We start from the raw sequence: 27,431 nt of genomic DNA, 5'->3' as shown, positions 1-27,431 counted from the left end.
TCTGGTAATGAAAAATGACAACTCTTCTCCTAAAGTTGGTTTTCTGAAAGAACTGAAGTGTTTCAACCGCCCTCTAGTGTTAAAATTAATGCAAAGGCTAGCCAAGAGGAAGACTGAAAAATTAATTAAGAAATTAATTATTATGGTGTCTTGTTAACCTCTGTAAAGCTAAAAATTAAAAAGCAGATTTTTAAAAGAACAGTAGGTTTTCAAACCTTCTTTGTAAGGTGCAATTCTGCTCATCAGCAGCTGGCTTCTGCCCCTCAGCAGCTGGCTACGTGAAATTACGGGAGTTTTTTTTACTCAGATTCAGCCCTACATTTCTATGAAAACTGAAAACAGTGTCCAAGGAGAAGTTCTGTCTGATGCTAAAGAAGGAAATGATTAGAATTTTAAAAGATAAAAGAATCATTTATTTCCACAGCCCAAGCTTTAAGATAAGCAAACATTAAAACTAAAGGAGAACTACTGGCTTTTATAATTCACTTTATTTAAAATAAAGTGTTTATATATAAGCATAGCTGAAAGAGTCTCCTTCTCCTCCTCAGGCCCCACATATGAATTTTAACTTGAGTTTAACTAGCATGCAGAACAAGAAAAGCTCAGAGGGAAACCTTCTCTGAAGGGCATAAAGCCCTTTAGCAGCAAATTAAATGAAATCCTGAGCACCAGTAACAAAATAAAGTTAATATGCCAAAAAGTGAGACTCCTAAGAATATTAGGTACTTATACAAGAAAGAGTCATACAAGTATACAAGTAACAGATAAGCTATATAATGGGCTAAAATACGAAAATACAGATCAAGGATTTAATTACTAGGAAAAAAAATCGCTACCACATTTGGATTGCTACATCAAATTCAGCCAGGGTTACTACTGAAGGAGTCGGGGCCCAGCCTAAAGCTGGATATAATGCACATAGTTCAATGGAAATCAGCAGATCCATTATTCATGGATGGGTTTGTTGTATGCAATACAGAGCTTTTACTCTCCGCTAGTACTGACCAAGTTTGCTGCAGAACCAGTGACAGTGTAATCACACCGAGACAGTGCTATTCCTGATTAATTAATCCTGCTGAGAGATAAGGGTGATTAGCTCAGCTGTAACACTGTAATAACACACCTACTCCTCTTTCAGGACTTAGATAATATCTCCACCTGATACCATAGGTGTACTACTTCAGCCAGCAATAACCGAGGATTTTCTGAACACAGTGTCTGGTATTACATGTGTAGTACTGTCTTTGCAAGATCGGGGATTGTATTTACGGTAGCCTGCCAGCAGGCCTGTCACATTGTTAAAACCTGTATTACATCTAGTCCAGACCTGGAGTCTCAGGAAAGTCAGTAGACTGGGTTGGAATGAGTAAACCAGGGAAGGAGAGGCTGGCAGGTCTTTGATGGCAACCTCCTCGAAGTACAAGAACAGTCTGTTCTACTACTCAGGAAATTAAGTATACATATAGGAGACTGGCTTGGCTAAACAAGGAACGTAGGACTGAGCTCTAATGCAAACAGGACATTCACAAAAGAAACAAGGGCAGGTTACAGAGGAGGAATACAGAAACCCTGCCTGGCATGTAGAGTGCTGCTAGGAAAGCCACAGCTCACCTAAATTTGAAACTGGCTAGGGACATTAAGGGCAACAAGAAAAGCTACATTAGCAGCAAAAGAGTAAATGACGAAAACATAGGCCTGCTGGGGGGCAGATGATATAGTCTCAGCAGATACAGATAATGCTGAGGTTCTTGCTGTCTTCCTTGCCTCAGCCTTCACAAGGAAGGTCTCAGGTCCCTATGTCTAGAGAGAGGGTTCAAGGAGGGTAAGGACTATGAGTAGCAGAAGAGAATCAAGTCAGCGATCTTGCAAAAAATCTCAACCCTGAAGACAAGATAGGATGCATTCTAGGGTGCCGAAAGAATCGGTCAATATAATAGCGAGACTGCTCAATATCATGTTTGAAAGCTTGTAGGGATCATGGTAGGTCTTCCACAACTGGAGAAAGGCAAACTTTTAACCTGTCCTCAAAAAGGGAAAAAGGATAATCCAGACAACTACAGGCTGGTAAACCTCACTTTGGTAGCTCACAGAGTCACAGAGGTTGGAAGGGGGCTCTTGAGATCATCTAGTCCAGCCCCCGGCTCACACAGGGTCAGCTACAGCAGGCTGCCCAGGATTGTGTCCAGCTGGGTTCTGAGTATCTCCCAAGACAGAGACTCTGCAACCTCTCTGGGCAACCTGTTCCAGTGTTTGACCATGCTCACAGTAAAAAAAAAAAAAAAAAAAATTTTTATTGCGTTCAGATGGGTTTTCATGTTTTAATTTGTGCCCACTGCCTCTTGTCCTGTCAGTGGGCGGTACTGAGAAGAGTCTGGCTCCCTCTTCTTCACCCCCCCGCCCCATCAGGTATTATATACATTGATAAGATTTTCCCCCCTTGAGCCTTCTCTTCTCCAGGCTGAACAGTCCCAACTCTCACAGCCTCTCCTCGTTTGATGGATGCTTCAGTCCCTTACTAATTTTTGTGGACTTTTTCTGGACTAGCTCCAGTATGTCCATATCTTTCTTTTGCTGAGGAGCCCACAACTGGACACAGTACTCCAGATACGGCTTACCAGTGCTGAGCAGAGAGAAAGGGCCACCTTCCTCAACCTGCTGGAAATGCTCTTCCCAATGCACTCCGGAATGCTGTTGGCTGCTTTTGCCACGAGGGTGCATTGCTGGCTCATGGTCTGCTTGTCATCAGCCAGGACCTCCAGGACCTCAAGGTTCTTCTCTGCAGAGCTGCTTTCCAGGTCAGCCTATAGCATGTACTGGTGCATGAAAAAGGTATTCCTGGAATATATTTCTGGGCATATGCAGATGCTGTTGGTGAGTGGGAACAATCAACACAGATTTACCAGTGATAAATCACGCCTGACCAACTTGATTGCCTTATATGATAAAACGACTGGATTTGTGGACAATGGGAGAGCACTGGATGTCATTTACCTCAGCAAGTCTTTTAACAGTCTCTCACAGTGCTCTTGTTACCCAAATTATGACATTACAGTCTGGATGGGTGGACAACTAGATAGGTAAAAAACTGGTTGGAAGGTTGGGCTTGAAGAATAGCGGTTGAAGTATCATGCTCGATGATGGAGGCCGGCAACCAGTAGAGTATTGCATGGGTCTATCTTGAGGCTTGTCCTGTTTAACATCTTTACCAATGACCTGGAGAAAGTGACACAGTACCCTCTCATCAAGTTTGCAGAAGACAGCAAACTAGGGGATGCAGTCAGTATGCTCCAGGGCAGGGCTACCATTCTGAAGGACCTAGACATGCCAGAGGAACAGGCCATCAGGAAAGGACTTCTGCTGAAAAGGATTTGTGGGTCCCAGTGGACACTAGGCTGAAAAGGAGTCAGAATTACACTGTGAGAAGCTTACCGGACTGTATCCACAGGAGCGTACACAGTAGATAATGGAAGCAATTCTTCTCCTTTACTCAACACTGTACTAAATCTGGTTTTGGGCCTCCAGTATAAGAAAGATGTTGATAAACTTGAGCAAGTCCTGCCAAAGGCCACCAAGGTGCTCCGGGAGCTAGACCACTGGACCTGTGAGGAAAGGCTGAGGAAACTGGGCTTGTTTAGCCTGAGAAGGCTTTGGGGGAACATAATAACAGACTTTCATTTCCTAAGAGAAGGTTACCAAGAACACAGAGCCAGGCTCTTTATCAAGGTATATGGCAGGAAAACAAGAGACAATAAATCGAAGTTACCACAGCACATAAAAAAATCACTGGTCTGAAGTACTGGAACAGTTGAAAGCTTGTGGAATCTACATCCATGTAGGTTTTCAAGACCCACCTGGACAAAGTCTCAGCAACCTAGTCTGAAGTCAGCATTGATCTTGCTTCGAGCAGAGATGGGCTAGATGATCCCTGGAGGTCCCTTCCAACCTGAATGATTCTGCAAGTGATGTCACCTCATAACCCTAACCACAAGGGAATCAGGAGTATCATAGATTCAAAGCCCTTTCTGATAGCAACATCACAAACATCAATATTTATTTATTTTTGGGTGCCCACCACTCTGAAGCAATTGCATTTATAAATGCTTTTAAAATGGTATTTGAAATGGCATTAACATCTGGCATATGCCTATACCAGGGTTTCCTGTTCTGCATTCACAAGGAGTGCTGGCATATGTTTGTAGCATGGAGGAATGTTTGGGCTGCCCACCCACAGCTTATGTACTTAGTTAGCAGCATTTGTTTCAAGAAAATGTAAATCAGTGCCCCCACTCCCTGCCTGTGCTTCCTTCAGTGCAAACATACTGACATGGGTACCAAGATGCATAAGGTTGTATCAACACAAGCTTTTAATCCGGCTGGAAGCAAGTCTTTGGAAAGCTTCCATGACACAGATGGCTTGGCTTGTGTATCACCTCTGTAATGCCATTATCCTTACCGTATCTGCTCCATAAGATACGGTAGCATCTTAGCCTCCATGAGCATGAAGGCTGCCAGTTGTAGAACAGTGTCAAGTATCTGACCACAATAGTCAATGATAGGACCCACATTTAGTGTCATTAATCTAGATTAAAACTTCATGTCAATCATGAGTAGACTTGCTGACACAAACTCTGAGAGCAGCAATAATCCAGCAGGGCCAAACTAAATCACTGCCTGGAATGCACTGTCTGATGTAATACTTGGCTTTCAGTTGCTCCCATGACTCCCAGTTACACATATAGAAACAGTCACCCACATTACACAGCTACTTTTGTTCAGCAGTTTTGTGAAATCTGTCAAAAAATTCAATGCTGTTCACACCAGTATCAGCATTACATCACAGTAAGCACCCCAGATCTCTGAAGCACAGTTCAACATTTAGGAGGACAAAAGATAAATACAGTTTTAAAACAGAGAATGATGTTTATATTTCATAGGAATGTCGAAGTCTCTAAAGTAGAAGAGACCAGAGTTCATCCAGTACAGAAGTTTCAAAATCACTTTGCTCAGCTACATACTTTTATGGCAACACTGCTGCTTTATGCACATTCTCAGCAGGATGATATATTCCGTTGCATGGGCATGCTCAGATACCACAACCAGCACATGTACCATCCTTTGGGAATCTCCGAGTTAGTACAGTGTCTAGTCTGGCATCCATCCACTTTTACAAAACAACTCATCTAACCCCAAGGCCATTTCCCATCATCTTTGTTGACTGTCCCACAGCTGTGGGCAGACTAATTCCTCAGGGGCCTGCAGCCCATTTCCTTTCTCTCTTTTTCCTGACACTCCCATAATGCACCCCCCATTGCATGACAGAAGTTACTGAAATGGGAAGAAAATGCCTCCGTTTTTGCTGAATAATAAACACGCATCCAATCGCATGCAACAAGCTTCCCATCACGTGGTGAGCAGAAGTTCACCGGTCCCTCGACAGGAACTTTGTGAGCACCGTGGTCAGATCGGAGCCGACACACCATGATGCACAGCCTGCTTGTGCTTCACTTAAGAAAATATTAGATCATGTGCAGTCTTGAAATGCCAAGTGCTATACTCTTACAGGAAGGGACAAGAATCTCATAGCAGTCAGTGAAGAGAGAAATTGTTCCCACTTGAAAATCCCCAATTAAATCTATTCTCCACCTATTAAGTTCAAGAGCTGAAACCAAACATTTCATAACCCTCTCCAGGTAGGATTTCTTGAGTATTATATTTAGGTATTCATTAACTCACTGTACCCCCAAACTGTTTTAAAGGCACTAAACTCACAGCCCTATGATCAACCTTGATGATGACTTCTACAATCTATAATGATGATATGCTGTATGAAAAGAAGTACACAATTTTCTCTCATTGTTTTTTCCCATCTTTGAGTTTCAGTGAACCTCCCCTTCTTGCACGTGACAGAAAGCAATCAAAAGCTTTAAGAACCTTGGAAGACTACCAAATTAAAAGATACGACAGCATGTATAATAATACTGTGAATTTTCAATTTTAAGTACTTACTTCATATGTTTGTTCTGATTGGGTATCCATGGAATTATGATAATGCAAATAATACAAGTGCATAAGGTGAATTAACAGATGTTATTCTGAAACAAGGGTACACAAATACATCTACAGCTTTCTGTAAATTGAGTACAGAGAACAAAAAGTGGAAAAAGTCACACTAAACAGTGTCAGTATTTTAACCTATAAAAATGTTGATTAGTCTTTTTCTCTCTCTTTACATATCCCCCCCCCTTAAAAGAGAAAATTTCCATGCCTATACTACTTTATTTCTTTCCACATACTGCTACTATCTTCTCATTCATCTAATGTTCATCATCCTCATTTAATATATTTCAAATTGGGTAGCTCTGGATGCTTTAACAAACAGGAATTTGTCTGAGCTTGGCTGGATTCCCTCAACTGTACCCTCATCCACCAGTTGTAGAAGACTGGTACTAGCCAACTGTAAACCACTGTTCCTGAACAAGTAACAATTGTTAAAAAACAAAACAAAACAAAACAAAAAAAACACAACATAGAGTTTAGTCTATGTATTGTTCTGTGCTGCTATCAAAGGAAGCACTCCCATGAAAATACAAAAGCAGGAAACATTTAAAAAGTACATTCCTTGGCACCAGCTCTTTGCCAGCTTAAGTCTTCATTGCCTAGCGCATCATACCAATAAAGAAATAAAAGATGCACTGTGGGCAGCCTTAAAGCAAAAACAAACAAACAAAACCAACACAAAACAAACACAAACATCCACCCCTCCCCCCAAAAAACCAAACCAAACAACAAGCAGACTGAAGACTAAAGCAGCAAACACTTGTGACTTGTAAAAAAATCTTAACAAAGGTCAATGTTGCCCCCGACATTTTTATTTCAGCCATTAGCTTTGAAAGCCAGACATATACAAATGTCAGTTAAATGCCAAAGGTAAAATATAGTACACTTATAGAGCCATACTCACTGCCTTTCCACAAATTCTCTCTTTTTTTTTTTTAATTAAGCAACAAGGTTATAATAATAAATTACAAGGAAGGATACCAGTTTTGCTAGTGTACTAATTTTCTTATTCAAAACTGCAAAATATCAATATTCAGTTCATTCCTGGAGTCCTTTTCCCACCTTGCATGTCTCTGGAATGACCCAAACAGCACCAAATATCATAGGTGTGACTGGACAAAGAGCACACTTGACAGTTTTTCTGTATGAGGTCTCCCACACAAAATTCAACTCTTAGCCCATCTTTACTTTCTAGTAGGTCAACAGAACTTAGAATCACAAGCTACAAGAAAAAAAACAGGTTTAATAATGCATATTTGAAGCAACCCTGCTCACCATGCTTTAAGTTGTATAGCAACCATTAAAAAATTAACATCAAAATAGGGAAAAAAACCATACAAGTCACAACATGCAGCCTTCACTAACTTCTTCCCAACTGTTTCTATATTCTTTTTAATATGTACAAGCCATGTAAGAAAAAAGTAGGAAATGCTGTCAGAGAAGCATGTAACACTTAAACGTAATATTTAGGCTAAAAATAAATCCCTGGAGACAATATAAACTAATTGTTAGACATATTTTTAAAAGTACGCTTATAAAAAAGCAAATACAATTTAAAATCAAAAGCACTTTAAAAAATGACATCTGAAATGACCTAGTCTTCTGTTTTCACCTTAAATTGCACAAACACTTTCAAGATATTACAAAAATTAACATGACAAAAAGACATTAATAGTATGACAGAAGGATATCCATCATGATACGGTTTTGCCCAGTAACTTGTATTAACATACTTGTTATTTTCAGCAGTTTTGTGTGACAGGTCCATCACCCTTCAGCTTGTTTAGGCTGAGAACAATCCAAAATAACTACAGTGTCAACACTCCGTGTGTGAATGCTCATGCTGGAGACAGAGCCCCTGCAAAGTCTGATTGTGCTTTAAGCTTACTTTCTACCCAAATTCAAACTAACTTTTCTGTAAGGATGAGTTCAGGCTTTTGCAACTGCTCTCCACAAAGCTGTGTCATCTGTCCTGCTCGGAGTCACAGGCACCGAATTCTATTTCTGTTCTTAGCCATGCACGGTTCACTCTGCGTGCCCGCAGCTTCTCCTGTCATTCTTAGCACTGCTAGTAACGTACAGTCAAGCCTGACTTAATGCTCATCCCTGGAACAGACGGGAAAAATAAACACACAAAGGCAAACCAAATGCTAGCAACGTTGGGTTCAAGTTTTATCCATCTTGCATAGCATCAAATAGGTCAGCTCAAAATTTTTGCTGCTTAACCTCCTCCTGGTCCACATGACAGGCTTTTGTCAGCTGGTACGTCTTTCAGTTTCCATCTGACTTCATTGCCTGGCTTTGTTACTCAATACTTTATTAAAATCCAAATAGGTTTTATCAACACTCAATTCAATGCAATAATTAAATCAGATAGGGGCCTGGGATTTGCTTGATGCAGCCCACTTAGAAAAAGAAGTTTCCTGGTGAATTACTTTGGGGATTCTCTCCACAAGCGTCTGAAACCCACTACTGAGGCCAAATTAGAGGAAATACAATAGGCTTTCCATCGCTTATCCTGAGCTCTACATAGCAATAGTGCTTTTAAGCCATACTCTTCCCATTAATAATACTTTTTTGTGTTATCTGTCCTCTGATGTTGCACACCAAATCTTAGCTAACTGACTACTTGTTTCCTAATTCTCCCATTTTCCTTCTTAACATTCCTGGAGTGAGGACTTTAAAACCGGAAAAATTCTACGACACTAGGTCAATTAATCTCCATGTCAGCCTGAGGGCAATATCGAGGTAGGCAGTGAAGGAACTGGCAGGATGGAAAAGATAAAACAGCTGAGTAGCATCCTTTAGTCAAGAACAGCACAGGGCTGAGAACAAGCTAACAGCCTCCCAGTACTGCAATGGTAGGAACACAAAGGCAGAGTGATTAATTAGCTCGATAGAAGGGAAAGAACTAGGATAAATGGCTATTCTTGTTACCTACATATATCCCCAACATTTTTTCAAAAGCACTGAACTGTCAGCCCAAGCAATGGGCTTGGCAAAAGCCTTGGTAATGACTTCTACATTCCATAATGATACACTATACAAAAAGTATAGGGTATATCAGGAAAAGACTTGTGCCTCTGCCTGGGGGAAACCTAGCTGCCTGAGGGGTACTCAGCTGCCTGAAAATCTGCAGCAAATGAACAAAAGTGCCAGGAAACACATTAATAGGAAGTGATTTGATATTAGCTCTAGAGAGGGATGGAAAGTTTAAGGTTTTCCCCTCACCACCATCTCTAACTTCTGTGATACTACAAATGCTTCTGCTGAGTGACAGAGGTATCCTTTAGAAAATGATGGTGAGGAGATCAGGGCTGCTAGCAAGGAAAGCAAGTGCAGCTCCTGAAATTCTCACCTACATCCACATGGAGCTACAGACAGATACGTGACCTAATTTGTCTCCTACACTGAAGGAAATTGTTCAGGGATTATAAGGGCAATAATTTTATGCAAACGATAATGAAAGTTTTGGTACTCTAATAAGTTCATTTTCTTGGTTCCTTAAGACAGATACACCTAACCATACATAGCCTATCTGGAGCTGAGCAGCATAAGCATGACATACAGAGCAGACATGAACAGCAGGGTCAAGAATTTAAATACAGCAGCCAAAAAATCAGAGTTCAAAGTGGGTTTGAACTGATTGTACAGAGAGCCTCCAGCAGAAAATGCCTAAGATCTGATAATAAAAAGGCTGAAAACTACTGCTTTAAGAAATTGAATTTAGTTCACAGCTGTCCAATAAGCTAGCATATGAACATATACACATCGCTATTAAAAACGAGGCCTTTCCATTTCACCACAGAGATGCAGACAATATGCTGCCTGCAACAGAACAGGTACCATGGACCAGCTCCGACCAGAGAGAAGCACCCCCCAGCTGCTTTCAAAGGGAGCCATGCTCAAGAACTGCTCTATGGAAGGCAGCTGGAGACCACAGCTCTGTGGGAGCTTGATGACAAGCAAAAGGGACAACAAGCTAAGGAAGAGCAGAAAATGGTGCTCCATTAGCGACCACATTCCTCCATGCTTTCTCTCACATGACAAATGAGTAAGAGACAGCCTCACCCCATCATTCCTAAGGAGATTTGGTTATACATGTCACTGAAGACTCAAGTGAACATTTGTCTCTGTATTAAAAAACTTAAATAAAAATCTACCTGTGGGAGAGGGCCACAAATCTGATATTCCAAGGGAGCAGAATTAATAACAAAACATGTTTTCTTGGTGACAGTGGTAGCACCAAAGAGAACTTCTTAAGTTAACTAATGATGGGGGCAAATATTCCAGGTTCAAGCAACCCGAGAAGAGCCAGTGATTAACTCTTAACAACACCTCTGGGACAAATAATTTTCCTTTCCCCATAACTAATTTATCTTTTGCCAGTGGGGTGCTCTCATACATGCAGGTTTAAGTTTATGGCACCTTAAAGCTTAGCTGTATCGTATTACTTAGTAATTTACAGGACAGGATCATTTATAATTCTGCCTCAAGGCCTCAAAATCCAGTTTAAAACAGAGATCCCTGTAAAGGAAATTACGCTGACCTGGCCAAAGGCCAACCCCAAGGTCGCTACCCAGAGGAACTTTCTTTTCCTCACGCTACCTTAGCAGGACTTCCAATAATGATCCTGAAGACCTGATCTAACATTAGCCATTTAATTGGACAAGCTCGTCATATGACAAAGAACAGAGACCAATGCCAAGAAGTCACTCAAATCAGACACAAACAAGGTCTTGGCCCAACTGTGGAACACCCCAGCACATTACATGCATTTTATAAATACGTGCCTTTGACACAACCGGGCCATCAAGTTATTTCTGTAACTATAAAACAGCCAAATAAGTTAACTAAATCTGTTCTCATACTTCTCTTTCTCACCTTGCTTGTCTGATCTCATTTTGGATTAAACTTTACAGCCTGTATTTGTACAGCACTTCCCAGGTCCTCCTCCCTGCACCTCACTCTGCAGGGTGAAGTACAAAGAATTTGGGAGCAATAACCCTGCTCACAGTCCAAAACAAACTAGACAAACGAAAAACAGATCTGCCCCAGTGAGGTATCCAGGGTCACCCTGGAAGATCCCACAGTCCACTGCATAGGTAAGGCATAGTGCCAACTTGCCCCCATACAATACCACCTCAAACATTTAAAACCCGTTATTCAATACATCCTATATGTTAAAATGTCCATCTCATTTAAAATGGCTGCCTGCCAAAAACATACTATCACAAAGCATCTCACACACCTTTTTGATTCTATTACACAACAGTGAAAACACTTAGGGCTCACAGTGCTTTACAGACTTTTTTTTTTAAAAAAAATCACAGTAAGTGGTGGTTTTGAGATACAGCTGAAGACCATCTCCACTAATCAGTCTAAGTCTGACTTCTCTACTGAGCAGTTTCCTACAATAGCTTTTGCAATACACTGCATTTAATTTTGAGTGATGAGTAGGAGTATTTCACTCAACTTCAATACCACATACTAGCAAGGCATTCAATCATTTTATTTTAACAACAAATTTATTGTTCAGATACTAGAAATTCAAGTCTGGCAAGCTTTTTAATATGCTAAGTATGAGTACGTTTCATAGAAAGTAAAAAGCACGTTTCCCATTCTGCTCAGCATGACAAAGTCCTATCTTCTGAGCAGAAATGGACACCTCTGAAAAGAAAATCCTTGAATTACAGTAAATGGTATCTGAAATCCCATAGCTAACACTGACCAGCAAGGTAAAGAAAGTGAGGTAATTTCTAGACCTCCATTAGATATGGGATACTAATTTTTTCAATCTGCTGTGAAACAGATTTCAGTAACATAATGGAAAGGGGAGAAAATCGCATATTATCATGCATGCAAGAAAAATGTTTGAAATACCTTATTTATCTTCTCTCTCTGAGGAATGAGGATCCTTTTGTACTCCTTGATGATGTGATTCACAGATCAGCGTTCTGGGAATCAAGTCTATGCCCATTTACCAGTGTAATATGATCATTTAGCATAATTAGCATATGATATTTCGACACTGCTATGGACTTGGGCCAGATCTGAAATGTAAATATTTGCCAAATGGTACATCCTAGTGCCCAGTGCTACATAATGGTGTAACTTAAGACACTCTCACTTGATGTGCTTTCTCTTCTGGGGACAGAATTAAGGCTGCTGTGGGAATTCTCACTTTCATAACTTAAGGCAGTTTAAACATTATATATAATGTTACATTAATTTCTGCAGTATCAAATTTTAAAGGGGTGGAAACAAGATGAAAGAGCTCACAATACAGCAGTCATTTCAAGTGCCACAAGGATGAACAGAAAGAAAACTCCTGGAGCAAATAACAACCATTTCAAGCTTCCCCAACTACCTTTTCCCTAGCGTACTCCATCGCCCAAGAGCAGAGCCCAGCTTTCCTAGGACACAGGAATCCACAGAGCACCATTCAGTATGATTCAGAGCATGGCACACATGCAAAAAGTAATCAAAAAAATCACTGCAAGATATAAACACACAGCAGCCTTACAGGAGAGACGTTTAATGCCTAAACCAAGGCTTTTTTTAACTGTCGTAAATTCTACAGCATGAAATGTCATAGGTTATCTTACATACTGTAACATTTTGTCTCACCTACTACAAATACAGATGTTACCTATATCAATGCCTAACACCCCCAACTACCTCTTTGTTCTTTGTCTTGCAACAGAAATACCCAGAAGCTATTCACGTCCAATAGCAAATGTACAGATTTTAAGCTAGTTTTACACCTCTTATTAGTACACCTTATTACTAATTTTTTCTCTCAGAAACATACAGGTCCTACAAGTGAAGTTTTCCACAGCAGAATAACTTGACACTGAAAATGCCTCTCAGTATATGTCTCAGTTCTCCCTTATATAAACAGTATCCCAAGGTCAGTGCATCTTTGCCTTATCCCCAAGACTGAGTCATTGTGTGGCATCACCTGTAATGATCATTTACACAAGAGTAAAGGAAAGCTTTGGCATTTCTTCTTCTTAGCCTCACCTAACATGTTCTTTGCCTTTTCCAGTTGCAGGGAGATTTTTTTCCTTCACAGACCATAATCTCTCGTCACTCATCCCAAAAGGTACAACAGTAGATGTTCTTTGCCTGCAGTTGTCTTTACAAGTTTTATACAAGCAGCACAAAAGTATGCAACAGTCTTTGGCAAGCCAAGTGCGAGAGGGGACTGTTAACTCTCTGCTGTTCCCATTGCTAGGACCTACCAACCTGCACTCCTTGCAGCCTTTGGCAGAACATGTGGCATTCAGCAGAAAGGGGGCTCTCACTTTGACCTTCCCTGAAGGACCAGAAGTTGCTTCCTTTATTATGTCAGAAACGCAATGAAAGGTAGGCAGTGCCACATTTTCCACTCACTTCTTAGCCAAGGCTAAATCCCTGAAGAACGTAGGGAATGTAAAAACACAAAGCAATAGTCTCGCAGCAGCATTAGGACACCAAATATGAGGGTAACAGTGGGTCCCTCCAAGATGAGTCTATTTTTCCAAGCCTGTTTATAAAATTACACTTGCACAAAAGGACAAAACTTACATGGACTAATGAAAGTGCTATCAGTAGGAATGCTGTTTGGTTCTTCCCTGCTTCCTTTCCCTTCAAATGTCAGACAGGTAAGAAAACAGAGGAAGAAGAAAATTTGCATATAATAGAAGCGAATTACCGTCCTCCTCTGTTACATTTCCTTGGGTACCTACAGCAGCACTTGGAGACAACCCCACCAACAACCACGTTACTCTGGACTCACTCAGCATTTGTGGTAAGAAAATAACAGATCACAAGAAGGTTTCATAAGGGCTCAGTATTGGCCCAACACATCTCCCCTTAATGTCAATGCGAGCAGCATTAAAGATCAGATTGACTGACTCCGAGTATCCTTCACAGAGATCTTACTTACTTGAGGTAATTGGATGTACGCCAATGGAAAAGTCGCAGACCAAACCTGGAGAGATGAAGAAGACCAAAGTGAACTTTGTTGCCTTTTGGACCCACCTCCCATCACAAACATAATTATCTCAAGAGGACAGAAAGAAGGGGGTGGGAGGGAGGAACAGGAAAAGTTATGTCAAATCCCACCTGCTTCTGAACAAAAGGAGTAAGTCTGAACACTGGTCTCCAGGGCATAATATACCAATTTCATCTGGACTCAAATTTAAATAATGGCAATAGGCAAAATATTAAAACAGACTCACAGAAAGTAAAGGGAAAAGAGAGATTAAAGGGAAAAGCAAAACTTGTGTGTCAATTAAATCAGAAATACTAGTCAGAAAAAGCCAATGCTTCTTCCCCTTTACATTTAGGTCCCCTATCATCACCGAGACACCTGGTGACCTATTTACAGCAGCTGAACTCTTCTGCACTAGTCCCACTTTCTGACTGGTCTCATCTTGGCTTCTAGTACAACAAACCACGGCTGGAGTGAAAATCACACAAAAACAAACAACATAAAGCACCCCACTTTCTCCAATCCATACCAGTACTTTCAAGGCTGCACCAGCACCACCCCAATGTTAGAAGGGTGCTACAAAAATAGCAAACTGACAAGAGCAAGACCAGGACTGCCTCCAACCATGCGGAGGAGAGACCCAGAACAGGACCATCTCCAGTGTTTAAAAGCCCATCGAAATTATTGCAGCTGCATACAAAAAGTACAAGCTGATTATTAAAAAAAAGTGATTATTCACCAAACTTGGTCAACCAAAATGTTTCCATTATTCCACTGCTGTTGGTGGTTTTCAAATGAATGCTTTCCCTCAGCCTGCCTAACTGTATCAAGTAAGATTCTAAAACACTGTTTCCAGAGTCTAGAAGCCACAAAAAGTACTCAAGCATATCTATGAGAAAAACATTAATTTCTAAATGTTTTCAGATTTCTGATATAAGGCATTTTTTAAAGGTGGATAAGAAACCCAATTTCAGGAATGGTGTTTTCAAAACTAACTATTGCCCCTTTCAGAACAGTAAACATGGAGATAATTAGTTGCCTTCACCTTCAATCTTTATACATCCAGTTTTAAAAATTAATTTACCTCAAATTAGCCACTGCTTTTGTTGCCAAGAGAAGGTCTTATTGATTTCACAGTTCACACAGTCTATTCACTATATGTGCTGGAGCACATGGACACCTCAACATATCATACACATCAGTTCTATACATCTTCCATAAACCTCATAAATCAGGCTCATCACTGATGTCAGGCTCTATGTCAAGCACATGCAGGCAACCAACCAACCAAACTAGCTCCCTAGAGACAGAAGAGACAACAATTTCAGCAACTGAATTAATCATATTGAAGTCAAATGTGGCTTAGCAAAAAATAAAACTAAAACCATAAAAAATTTTCAAGAATTAAATAATCCAAGTTTCCCACAGTTCCACTGCATAGATGTTGGCTAGTTAGTCAAACTGATGCCACACACAGTATGCTGGCAACTACATTTAAAGATGAACTTCATTCATGAAGGATGTAAGCCTGTTAGGAACACAGCATGATCTGCAGAAAGAAATGGTCTGAGCGGAGTCCCTCAAGTGATGTGATCCAATGCCAAGTAGTGGTCCTAGCCACATCAGAGGTACGCTGCTTGGCTTGACATAAGCCAGGTCTATGCAGTAAAATTAAGAAAGGAAAATCAAACACTTGCAAGAAAACTGTTAAGAGGCAAGAGCTCTTGCCATAGACGGAGGCAAATGTGGGTAACAAACTCAAAGAAACAAGAACCTTCTGACAGACCAGAACTGGTGAGATGAAAATTCACGGGCAGATGCAACTGAAGAGCTCAGTTCATGCCCTCCAAGATTCACTACAGGATCAGGTAGGTACAAGGTTGTTGCAATAAATGATGATGCAAGGAACAGGCATTCTGCAAATCCTTCAGAAACTTGCATCTTTCACCATCCACACCATGAGTGTGGAACTGTACTCAACAGCCAGGCAATCTGTCCAATCCACTGTTCACAGCAGAAGAAGGTCAGGAGACAGGGCTGCCTTCTAAACCAGAAGTCCTATAACATGAGGGCTAGCAAAACCTAGAAGAAAATGTGGATCTTTTCTATTCTAGAAAGCTCAGTGATTGGTAGGTACTTATCTCCTGATAACCGTTAGGTACATCACCACGCTTCATCCTCTAAAATAAAGCATACTTGCCTTTCAGTTCCTCAAATCATGTCCCAAGGGCAAGCAAAGTCTGCTTCTGCAAATGGATGCCTTGGACTAATGCCATCAGTACCAGGTAAATACCTACTTTGGCTGTCACTGACAGTTTCGAGTTTGCTGTGGGAATATTTTGTACCTGAAGCATGGGATGCGTGCATTTTATTAATAAAATTAAAACCTATGTCTCTAACCACTTTCAGATCTTTGAAACAGTAACAAGGCTGTCTAGTGATCCAACCAGAAACAGCCTGATAGCTATCTTCTTCTACTGACTTAAGAAGAACGTGGAGCAAAGAACATAACCTCTCAGTGCCTCTTAAAGGAGAGGGATGCCTTAGCACCTTCAAAAAGGGCAAGTGCCTTAAGAAGATTTTGAGAAGTGACTTTCAATTTTAAAAAACAGAGGAATGAAATAGTATTTGCTAAAGCAGGAAGAAAGGTGGAGATTCCTGCACAATGCAACATTTCTCTTTAAAGCTCTTTAAAAAGCAGTTCAGAAAAAACAACTGCATCTCTAAATGACTTGAACTAGTTTTGTTTCTCTTGTTGTGGTTTAAAGTAAAAACAGCTAGGAAGAAATTGACTACAGACAACAAAACAGAATGTGTGGTTCTTTTACCACAGAAGGAACTTCCTCAGCTCTTCAAAGAGGAATTGATGGAGAATAGAATGAGAAGGAAGCGTTGAAGATGGACACTAGACTGCTGGACTTTTTGCTTTCATAAAAGAAAGCAAGATGTCATAGAGATTGCTTCAGGGTCCCTGGAGTAGGAAATTTCAACTGGTACAGTAAGAAAAGGAAAGCATAATACGAAAAAAGAGAAAGAACCTAATGAAGGTGATTTTTTCAGGGAAAACTGACTGCTTTAAAAAAGATGTCTTGAGAAATTATTTTAAGGAAACTAGAATGAAAAGGGGGAAGTTGTGTAACTCTTGGGAGATATTCTGTCGTGACCATCCACCATGAAAGGGTGGGACAACATGGAACTTGGAAAACTGAAAGCCATGTAGATGAATTTACATTGGTGTGGGAACTTAAGACTCTGTTCTTATTTCCTCCTCCTGGTTCTCCCTAGAAGATCCCTTCTCTGCTTCACAGTCCTTCTCACTTTGCCTTCTGTATTTGAAAAAGAGAACACTTCCAAAAAGCTCCTGTTCACAATGAAGTCTCTTCCTCTCTTTCATATCCTTCTACAAATCACTGGTTCCAGCAATTACTTTTACCATGGCTTTCTTATCCTAATCCATGACCACATTCACCTGAAATACTGTCCCAGGTCTTCCCTGGTACCCATCTGAAACAGGAGAAGCTTCACAGTGTAGGATCCAGCCCATCTTCCATCCTGAGTGGTTGTGAGGGGAATAAGTTGGAAATTTTTCCAGAGATGCAGTTCTGCCCCCTTGCTCTTCATCTTTTAAGCACCAAATAGCTCAGCAATAGGTGTTGACACAATTTATATCCTCCTCATAGCTGCCTCTGCTGCTATCGATAGTGTCCCAGGAGCTATGAAACGTAAGAGTCTTGCCTGTCCTGCCACTTTCCCCATTGCTGGGAAACAGATCAGCAAGAGCCTTTTTAACACCCAGAGTAACTGTTACTTGGCAGAACTTTGTGAGACAACGCAGCAGCACTGGAGAGATCCAAATGCTCTGCTGTATGGAAGAGAATCACTTTATTTGTATTTGGAAGGTTTCCTTTACAGGCTTTTAAGCCAGCCATTTAGGTTTTTATGTTACAAGGAGACATGCTCCTGTCTGCTCGTTAGTACAGGTCTCTTGATTGCCAGAGCCATCATCCCATTCCCCTGATGGTATTTTGCCCACATGTATATAAATACATACAAACAATACTCTGCACACTGTCCTCCAGTGGAAACAGCATACTAGACATTCTTAGAATGTTGCTATCAATCCTTCACAACTTCAGCTGCACCTCCTTCAAATGAAGCAAAGTAACAACCTTCATTCGCATAAGGTTACAGTCTTAACATAAAACGCAACGCAAAGCTTATATGGGGATAAGTACACATGTGAGAAATCAAAGAACTGTTCAAAATAAAGCTAGCTGAACATCCTGGGCAGAACCACCTTAGGCTAAACTGTATGCAGTTAGGGGTAAAAAAAACAGCAATAGACACAGAGAAAGGAAAACATGCTTTCAAAAGCATTCTTGAATCATTTAACATTTAGAAATGAGCAAAGCCAAATAGAAAGTCTCCTGGCCTGTGCTCAACATGAGTTTTGAGTACGACTGCAACCACCATAAAACCAGTGTTTGTCAACATAGTGCCATAAGGCACTTGAGGAGACAGCAGTCACTACCAAATTGCAAAAGACCAGGAACACTAGAGGAACACTAGAGTATGCAATGCTGTCTCTCAGGCTTTGCCCCTCTATAGCCATATTCATTCGGAAATTAGTAATGATTACTTAGAGGTTATAGAGAACAGTGCAACCCCTGAATACAGACAGAGCTGCCAGTGAGAAAGTACTACTCATCTACCTTTGTCACAACATTTTTTTTCCTACAAGTCCTTTCCACCAGTGTCCTAAACCCAGGATTCCTTCAACTTCAAGCCCTGCCTCCCTCAATCCTTCAGGATGAATGACTTTAATTAGGAGTGAGCTTGAAGGACACCAAATACAGGAGAGCTCACAGAGCCCTTTGCTCTCTAGGATTTGAGTTGATCCCCATTCCCTAGGACAGTCACAAGATTTTGAGCTAAGTCTCCTTCAAACCTGCTGACTGAGACATTCCAGCTCTCTGTTCAGTGTACCACCTCATCCTTCCTTTTCAGTCCTTCCTCCCAGGGGAAGGACACAGATTTCCTCTCCCTCAACCTACTGCCTGCTCAGGACTCCTGCATTTTCACTTACTCCCCACCGAGCTCCTTCTCCAGTCTAGCCCTGCCTGCTCCCCAAACACACCACATAAGGATAATACAGTTCTTGTGGTCCTATGCCTGCATGATATACTCCAACATACCCTTATTATGAGCATACACAGACCAGTCCAAGCAATTGTAAGTCAGTGAAGATTGTCCACAGCAAAGGCAGCTCTACTTCAACAATGTCAGTGTAGAAACTAAAGCTCAGTTAACACAGTTCAGCTGATTGTAGAGACATGCAGAGACTTGGCCTCCGAAACATAATTGGCTTTTCACTAGTTAATGCAGTTTGTTTCCTCTTTTGCATTTGTAACAGGGATCGTGGAAATAAACACCCTAGCTATTAGTCACTTCCACCTTCAGAAATATCAGGCATTAGAACAGCACGACACAGTTTGCATTGGAGAGGAGAACTCTGACAGCAAAAGGAAAAAGTGCTTTCAAAAGAAATAAGAAAAAATTTCCTGTTACACCATTTGAAACAAAGATTAATGCAAACTTCAAATCTTTTAAACTGATGTTACTACTTCAGTGTTATCATAATATATTACAACATCATATTCGCATCACTGCAAAGAAATGCTAATCTTAATTAATACCTTTGTCCACTTAAAGGCTTATTGGAGCATATGTTGATGATTTAGTCTGCCTCATCTCCCTGGAACTATCCCCAGAACATGCCTGTTTTATACTCTTGATTTTAAAAGCTTTTCAACAAGAGGATTTTTTCACCCTTCCTCAACAAGCAGTTTAACAGCCTAATACATCTCACTGCCACCAAAATGCAGTTCATTACCTACTGGGGATCCCACGTTTCCTATCTGTTCTTTCTTCTTTGTGAAGCACAGAGGTCAGATGCCTCCTGTTTTACTGTGCTTGCACACAAGGCAAAAGCAGCAGGGCTCTGCTTAAGGATTGTGCCTTATTCTACAAACTCTAGCCCTCAAGGTTTATTTTTGACAGCAATGAATGCAAGTGCTTGGAAATATCAGAAGAAACAGTTTAATAGAGCCTGAAGAGCAAGTGCTCTCAAAAGCAGGCCGAGAAGGAAAGGTGAGGTAGGGGTTGAAAGACAGTTTAAGCACAGTGCTGTCTGACTGTGCAATAGACAACTCACAGAGACGCATGACTTTCCCAGTAACACCTGTGCAATGAGGAAAGCATCCAACATCTTTCACTGGAGAGCAACATCCTGCCTCATTACAAGCACACCACAGAAAGTATGTCACTGAACCAGAGAAAGTGACCCACGAGACTGATTTGATGGTTTTTTCACAGGAAACATAGCACTGACATTCAGCAATGCAAGTTTCATCTGAGAGGGGCTACAAGGAGCAGCAGAAACAGTCTCTGGAAGTCAGCTTTAGGAGACCAAGAGAGATGAAGATGAGGAAGGCCTGAGTGCACTAGCGATAGCTCTTTCATCTCCAATAGAGCACTTTGTTACACATGAGCAAAATATACAAAAGCTTGTATCTTCCCAGTGAGCACTTCTCAAAATTAAATTCCATCACGCATTTTACTGAGCGAAGGCAGTTCCTCAGCACATCCCTACTTTACCACAATTTCACTGCCATGTACAGAGGAAAAGACAAAGACCTATTTCTGATCCACTCACATTCTCTCGGTATTGCTGAGCTGGCCCTACCAGGCTCGACCCAACCCTGAGGTCCGTTAACAACCACACCACAAGTGGGGAAATGCTCTGCTGATCCTGACGCGTTTATTCTATCTTCTACAGAGCCAAAGAAGGTAACCCTCAGGTAAGAACTCTTCCCTGATCATGCACTGTCTTTCCCCAAGCTCAGCACTGTGTTTTATTGCCATCACACTTCCTGCATGAATTTTGAAAGAATACAGCTTGACCTATTCCAGAAAGCATCTTTAAGTGATGTTATGCTAAAAAGGCACTTTGTACACTGAGAATCACTGAAGGAAAGCAAGTTTTCAAATAGAAAGTATCTTCAGTCTCCCTGCCCAAACACACACACCTTTCCAGCATAAGCCTTTAGCATAGCGAGGAAAATTTGTAATTTATTTTTTTAATCTTAACAACACATCAGTATCCTAAAACCCTTCTGTTTCTTCATCTGTGATGCTTACAAGTATTGCCATAGTTTTACACACCTCCTTCCTTCTCAGACCAAACAGCTGCTTGATCTTAGGATCAGAGAATTCATGTTGGAGCAGTCCTGAGGAGTGGAACCTCCTCAGGACCCCACACAGGGTCAGCTATGAGGTCACCACAGGACTTTATCCACTTTGGTCTTGAAAACCTGTAAGAACAGACATTGCACAACTCCCTCTGGGCAACCTGTTCCAACACTTGACTGTCCTCATAGCAGAAAAGGTTTTCATTACATCTGGTCTGAACCTCTTGTTTCAACTTACATTTGTTGTCCCTCAAGCAACCACCATGTACCAATGTGAAGAGCCTAGTTCTGTCTTCTTGATAACGTCCTCTTAAGCACTGATCCTGGGCCTGATCCTGACCTGCTGATTCACACCTCGAGCTTGATCTCGGACCTGCCTTATCACCACAAACCTGCCTGGCGATCCACACTCTTGCTTGGCACTGGCTGCTTAATGTGGTACCACGGGACAGGGCCCTGGCTGGTGGGGCACCCGCCTTGCCAGCTGGGTTACCGCACTGGATCCCAGTTCCCCATCGCTTACCAAGGGCCAGCTGCTCCATGACACATGCTCCGGCCCCCGACGGCCCTAGTGGCCCTCCACTGGACTAGCTCCAGCTCACCCGGACCCTTCTTGTCTCTGAGGGCAGAAAACTGGATGCAGTATTCTAGACTCTGTCTAACAAATGCTAAGTACAGGGAGATAATCCTTGGTATACTGGCTGCAGTCTTACTAACACAGCCCTGCTTATTGTTGGTCGCCTTTGCTTCCAGGGCACAGTGCTGGCTCATGCTCAGCTTCTTTAAAGCATTCTCATCTCTTTTTATGCATCAATAAATGTAGGGACATTCTTGCAGTGTAGAAAACTAATGGGGCATCAGTCACTTGCAAACAGCACCATTCTGACACGTGACAAAAGTGAAAAACTGAGATGGGTTTTCAATTGTAAAACCCAAATGCAAAAGGAATGTTAACGCACTGCTTCTAAAACAAGCAGTCTCTTCTGATCAAGGCCCAACCAACTCCGTACCAGCTCTCACAGAGTAATACTGAGACAAAGTCTTGGACTCTCTAGGGCAAACTTGCTAGTTTCACATGTGCCACAAATGTGAAAGTAACTCCTCCAACCAGTGCTGCAGCCTCAATGTAGTTTTGCTGTTTTATTTTGTGCTGTTTGATGTTTCATTTTGTTACTGCAATTTTTTAGTTTGTGTATTTGGGGAGGGAGGGGTTAAACACTAAAAATACACAGTTGTTTTGGAAATACCCTCACGGACAGGCTGAGGTTTGGCATGCTTTGGAAGAAAGTAACTTAAAATAGCAAGGAAAGCAACGACTGTGGGATATACATCTCTGATGGCTATTTTCTGTTAAAATAACCACAATAACTAAGATAACACTGACGTTCCCAGTTAACCCTCTACCCTCCTCAAGAGAGATGAACAGGATCATTCTAACCTCAGAGCTTCATCTGAATAACGCAAATGATGCTGCATTAGTTATATTCTGACCTCAAGGTCTTCTCACGCAGCTTTACTCATGAGAATTAGTTTTAAAGAAAGTGCCGATGCCCAAAATCAAATTTGCCGTAAGTCCTACAGCCCCGTTTATAGAAAAGACCTCCTCTGTAGGATTTGCAGTTTGAACATCACATGTCTAAAAAGTATGAGAGGGAAAGATCTGGAGGCAGAAGCTACATCAGTTTTCATTCTTGGAGCTCAGAAAAAATGCAAAATGGAAGCAAAGGGCATATAACTATGAGGACTGATTTTTTTCCTTGGTGTTATCAGCCACATGCACATCACACTGATAATTTATCTTTTGAAATTTTTTAAAATCAATGAGTGCTAACTTTGGCCCCGTATTCTATGCTGATATAAGTCACACGAATACATTTCTTCAGTGGCTGTTATCCTTTGCCATTACACGTTCCGGCAATAAAGAAGCCCATCCATCACCTTAACAAACAAACCATTAAAACTACCTGTGGCACCTGTTACTAAGAGCTTTGCTACAGTTATACGTTAAGTTTTGGCATCCACAGGTAAAGTTTAGGCCCATCTAGGAGTAACAACAGCACAAAACAAACTGCCTGATTTGACTCTCACGGTTGTTCTGCAGAATATCCAGCTTTTTCCCAGTCAAACCCCAGGTGACTTACCCCAAAGTCTTAAAATAAGTACGGTGCAGTCAGGTAGGAAAACCCGGTGCCCCCATTCCTAGCCCTGTATTCAGACCACAGAACTATACAGAGTAAAAGCACAGAACAAAAGAGTTGATAAAAGGATTAAGTAAAGAAATGCAGCTTTATTCACCCTGGTAGTCTAGCTTTTCCCCCCCAAAACAGCATCCCCATACCACAGGTCCTCCTCTCTGCCCACGGAGCTCCCACCTCCCATCGGGAGCACGGTGACAGGCGGATATCCAAGATTCAGCAAGAAAAGTTTCCAAAAGCTCAACAGGAAAAGGCAAAGCTGGAGTCAAGTTTTACATAAGAAGGGGGGAAGGCAGGAGCTGTCGGCACCGCTCTGCGGGCGGGCGGCTGCCGAGGAGACCTGTCAGCCCCACCGGGGGCTTGCTCCCCCATCGCCCCAGGGACCGCAGCCCCCTCCGGCCACCCCGGGCTTCCCTCCCGCACACTCCCACGCGTGCTCTCCTCCCCGCGGGGGCTCTTCCACGCTCCCACCCATCCAAGGCTGGGCTCGGTGCCCTGGCACCCCCGCTGCAACCTCGGGGTTGGGGGGGGCAAGGGCAGCAGAAAGGAAGCCCCCCCCGGCCTGCCACCAGCGCTGCTGCAGGCGTTCTTTTCCCCGGCGGCCGGGAGAAATCCCCAGCCGAACGAAGCCATCTGCTCCCGTGAGAGATGGGCAACGCGGGCTCTCCGGCGGGGAGCAGGCGCCGCGGGGCTCGCCTCGTCCCTCCGAACTTAACTTTCCTGTTTCCGCAAAAATTACACAGACACTGGGCGGGGGGACGGGGACGGACGGACGGACGGGACGGTTATTGTTTTCACCACACCGCTCCTCACCGCTACGAGCCACCCGCACCCCCAGCCCGTCCCGCCCGCCGGGACCCCCCCGCTCCCCCCCCCCCCCCAGCACCTCCAACCGCCAGGCCGGCGCCCCCCTCACACCGGCTGCCCCCCGCCGCCCTCTCCCAAGGCCGGGAAGCCCCCGCAACCCTCCGCCGCGCTCCCCACCCCCCACCCCCTTCCCCTCAGCCCTCACAGCGCCGGGTCTCACCCGCGCGTCCGTGGACTGGGGCCGGGCCGGGCCGGGCTGGGCCGGGCCGGGCCGGGCCGGATGGGGCCGAGCGGCGGGGGAGCTGCGGAGGCACGGCAGGACACGGCTCCGGCTCCTGCCAGCGGAAACGGGAGGAGGGGCTCGGACCGGCGCTACCGAGCGGGGAGGAGCTGGGGGCGCTGCCCAGGGGAGGCTCCAGCCCCGCGGAGGCGGGGAGGCGGCGGCAGCGGGGCCGGCCCGGGCCTCCAGCTCGCCTCACGCTCGCCCGGAACCGGCTCGGCCGAGTCCGGAGCGAGGGAACCGCCGCCATCCCGCGGCGGAGATCCCCTCTCCGAGAGCTCTGCCGGGAGCCCGCTCGCCCACCGGGGCTGGGGGCAGCTCGGCTGCCTCCCCTGCCCCGAGGGGCTGGCGGGTTGAACGTCTACCTCCGGCTTCGCGTCGGCGGGGGCGGCAGCCACCCTCAGCCGTGAGCCGGCAGGCTGGCACGAAGGCAGCCAGCCGCGGGCGCCCGGAGCGCTGCTGCAACATGGGAACCCCCCCGGCTGAGGTGGTCGGTGGTCCCGAGCCCGCGGCGACCAGTCTCTTGGTGTGGCTTCTTAGCACAGAGCCGGTGAGCTTGCCCGAGCGCTCGTCCGAGCCCTCTGCTCGGGCAGCTGGAGGCTGCCGTCTGCGCGGGACGGTACCTGTGAGAGGAGCCCGTGAGGGAGATGCCCTGAGGTCCCACAGAAAGTCCCCACCTGCCTTCCCCCGGGTGTCGGTAGAAGCGCAACAAAAAGTTCACGGAGCCAACTTCGAACGCTGTCTGCAGCGGAGGGGTCTCTCCAGTCTTAACGCAGCTGGGGAAGGTCCTGGCGCGGACCGCTAAACAAAGTGTTTGTTGTGTGAGGGGGAAGTGGGCTAGAGTTGGGGCCGAGATACCTACAGATGGAGACCCATGGGCCTCCTGGGGGGAACTGTACTTTACAGTCTATGAAGAGCAACTCAAGGCTCTTCCGTAAATATTTCTGCAGAAGGAAGATCTGTTTCACGTTCCTAGGTCCCCTGTGTATTCCCATTTCCTTCTCTGGTGCTGCTCTTGTTGACATGCTCTCAGTTCAAGGGCATGTTCACATCAAATATATTCTCTCATACCTTCCGTTCTGTCCTATGTGGATTTTTATAAACCGCTCAGTTCAACAGACTCTAAGCATCCTGGTGATGGTGCTGCCGACACTGTCACCTGCCGTGTGTTTGTTCCTCTTTCGCCCAGAAGAGAAGCACCTGCAGCAGCTTCTGTTCTTCATTTATTTATGGGCAAAAGCACACAAATGTTGCTATGTGTTTACCTTAAAGCAAGCGATGAAGGAAATCTGTCTTGCAGTGCAGCAGGAGCTAAAGAGATCTGTGGAGAGAATTTCATTTGGTTCTTTAGTTGTAGGCTCCAAAAATGGTCCATCTCCTGGATGCTGCAGCTCAAATGCAGTAACTCCTGTTGTACGTGATGACTGAAGGATCTTCATTCCCAAATGGTTGTCAGTCTTTAAATAACTCAGGCTCAAACTTTGGAGATAAAGACCCACTTCCTCAAAGATGAGCAGTGCAGGAAGCCAGTAGACAACGAGGACAAGTTTGACGGGTTTTGTGATGGTGTTATTGTTATTTGTTTGTTTGTTTTAACGGTGACAGCATGATGTTGTGTTCTTTATCTGTTGGCATAAGTACAAGCAGCTTTATACCCAGGTATATGGGATTTCTGTGGTTCAAGTAAAAGTGAAAGATGAATAGGTGAAACCAAGTCCTCATTTGGAGTCTACCTTGGAAAGAAGGTAAAAAATGCTTGGAAAATAGATATAAAATAGATGGGAGCTTTCTGTGAACTTGAAAATCACTTAGGGAAGAACTTGATGATCACTCTGAAACGGGGAGCTGAAGTGGCTGATGCTGCAGATGCACTTTCTACCAAGGAGACTGCACTAGGCTGCAGATCTCTTCTCAATACACTAGTAAGCTTAGGAAAGTAATCTCATTAGACTTTTGTTTCAGCTTCAACTAGCTGTCTTCCACATGTGACCAAAGCTAACATGGGGGCACTCTGATGTTGTCCATAGAGTGAGGAACAGAGACAGTTGAACCTCAGCAGCAGTATACTTGAATCTATGGCATCTGACCAGCAAACCTAAAGGCTACACACAGCTTTTGAAAACAGCTTTGAGTAGCTGCATTTGAGGCATCTAGAAATGGACACACAGCTTCCCAGTGTATATACCCTCTACTGTAACAGGCTGCTTTGGGTCCCAGCCACCAATTTCAGGTGAAGGAACAGCATGGCAACAGTACCGAGTACTGTGGGGACATTAGGGAGGTTGAAAATGAAAGTTGGTGCTTCTCTTTCTGGCTGAAAGTGATAATTTATCTAGACTGTCTAGCTTTGCTATATTCAGGTTCTTCCCATTATTATTGCTATATTGCCCATTTGAAGGAGGTGAGTGGGGTGCTTTTCTTTAATGATGCACTGCTTATTTTCCTCAGAAATAAGCACCAGTACTTTGTGGCTCATTTAAGAGGCCAAAAATTGTATGGATCACAGATCTGGAGCCTTGACTAGTTGCTGAATCAACATGTTAATTTACCCAAATGCAGGCAAAACACGGCCACCAGTATAGTAGATCTGGATCTGGTGTACAAGAGGAGGATTGCCCAAAGAAGCAAACCTTTGCAAGGTGTGGGACACGCTGTCATGGGAGGAGAAGCTGCTCTTGGGGCCTTCAGTGCACTAATAGGCCTCAGGTGCCCTGACTATTTTTACCTGGGGTTTCCATCTGTGCACCCACTGCTCATTAGCCCAGGAGCTTTATCTATGTTCAGGGCTGGGCACTCCAGCTGTTGTCTGAACTATGTTGTAGGTCTGTCTGTGTCTAGTCCTGGACTGACTTCAGCTCTGG

At 43.5% G+C, this 27,431-nt stretch overlaps 1 protein-coding gene across 2 annotated transcripts in view; it reads right to left on the bottom strand.

Moving 5' to 3' along the window:
- TSPAN9 (tetraspanin 9) overlaps positions 1-24,583 on the bottom strand; it is a 188,808-nt gene extending 164,225 nt beyond the window's left edge. Inside the window, exons 1-2 of one of the 2 annotated variants that reach the window (XM_049821920.1) lie at positions 24,511-24,583; positions 13,991-14,035 (exon numbers count right to left, since the gene is read on the bottom strand). The gene's annotated coding sequence lies outside the window, so the exon portion shown is untranslated. Of the gene's footprint in view, positions 1-11,940; positions 12,021-13,990; positions 14,036-24,510 lie in introns of those variants that run through there. The other variant, XM_049821922.1, reaches the window with a different exon arrangement.
- Between the last annotated feature and the right edge of the window lie 2,848 nt (positions 24,584-27,431).

Source organism: Accipiter gentilis, chromosome 18 (assembly GCF_929443795.1).
Source record: "Accipiter gentilis chromosome 18, bAccGen1.1, whole genome shotgun sequence".
NCBI lineage: Eukaryota > Metazoa > Chordata > Aves > Accipitriformes > Accipitridae > Astur > Astur gentilis.
This window is presented reverse-complemented; position numbering and strand designations above follow the sequence as displayed.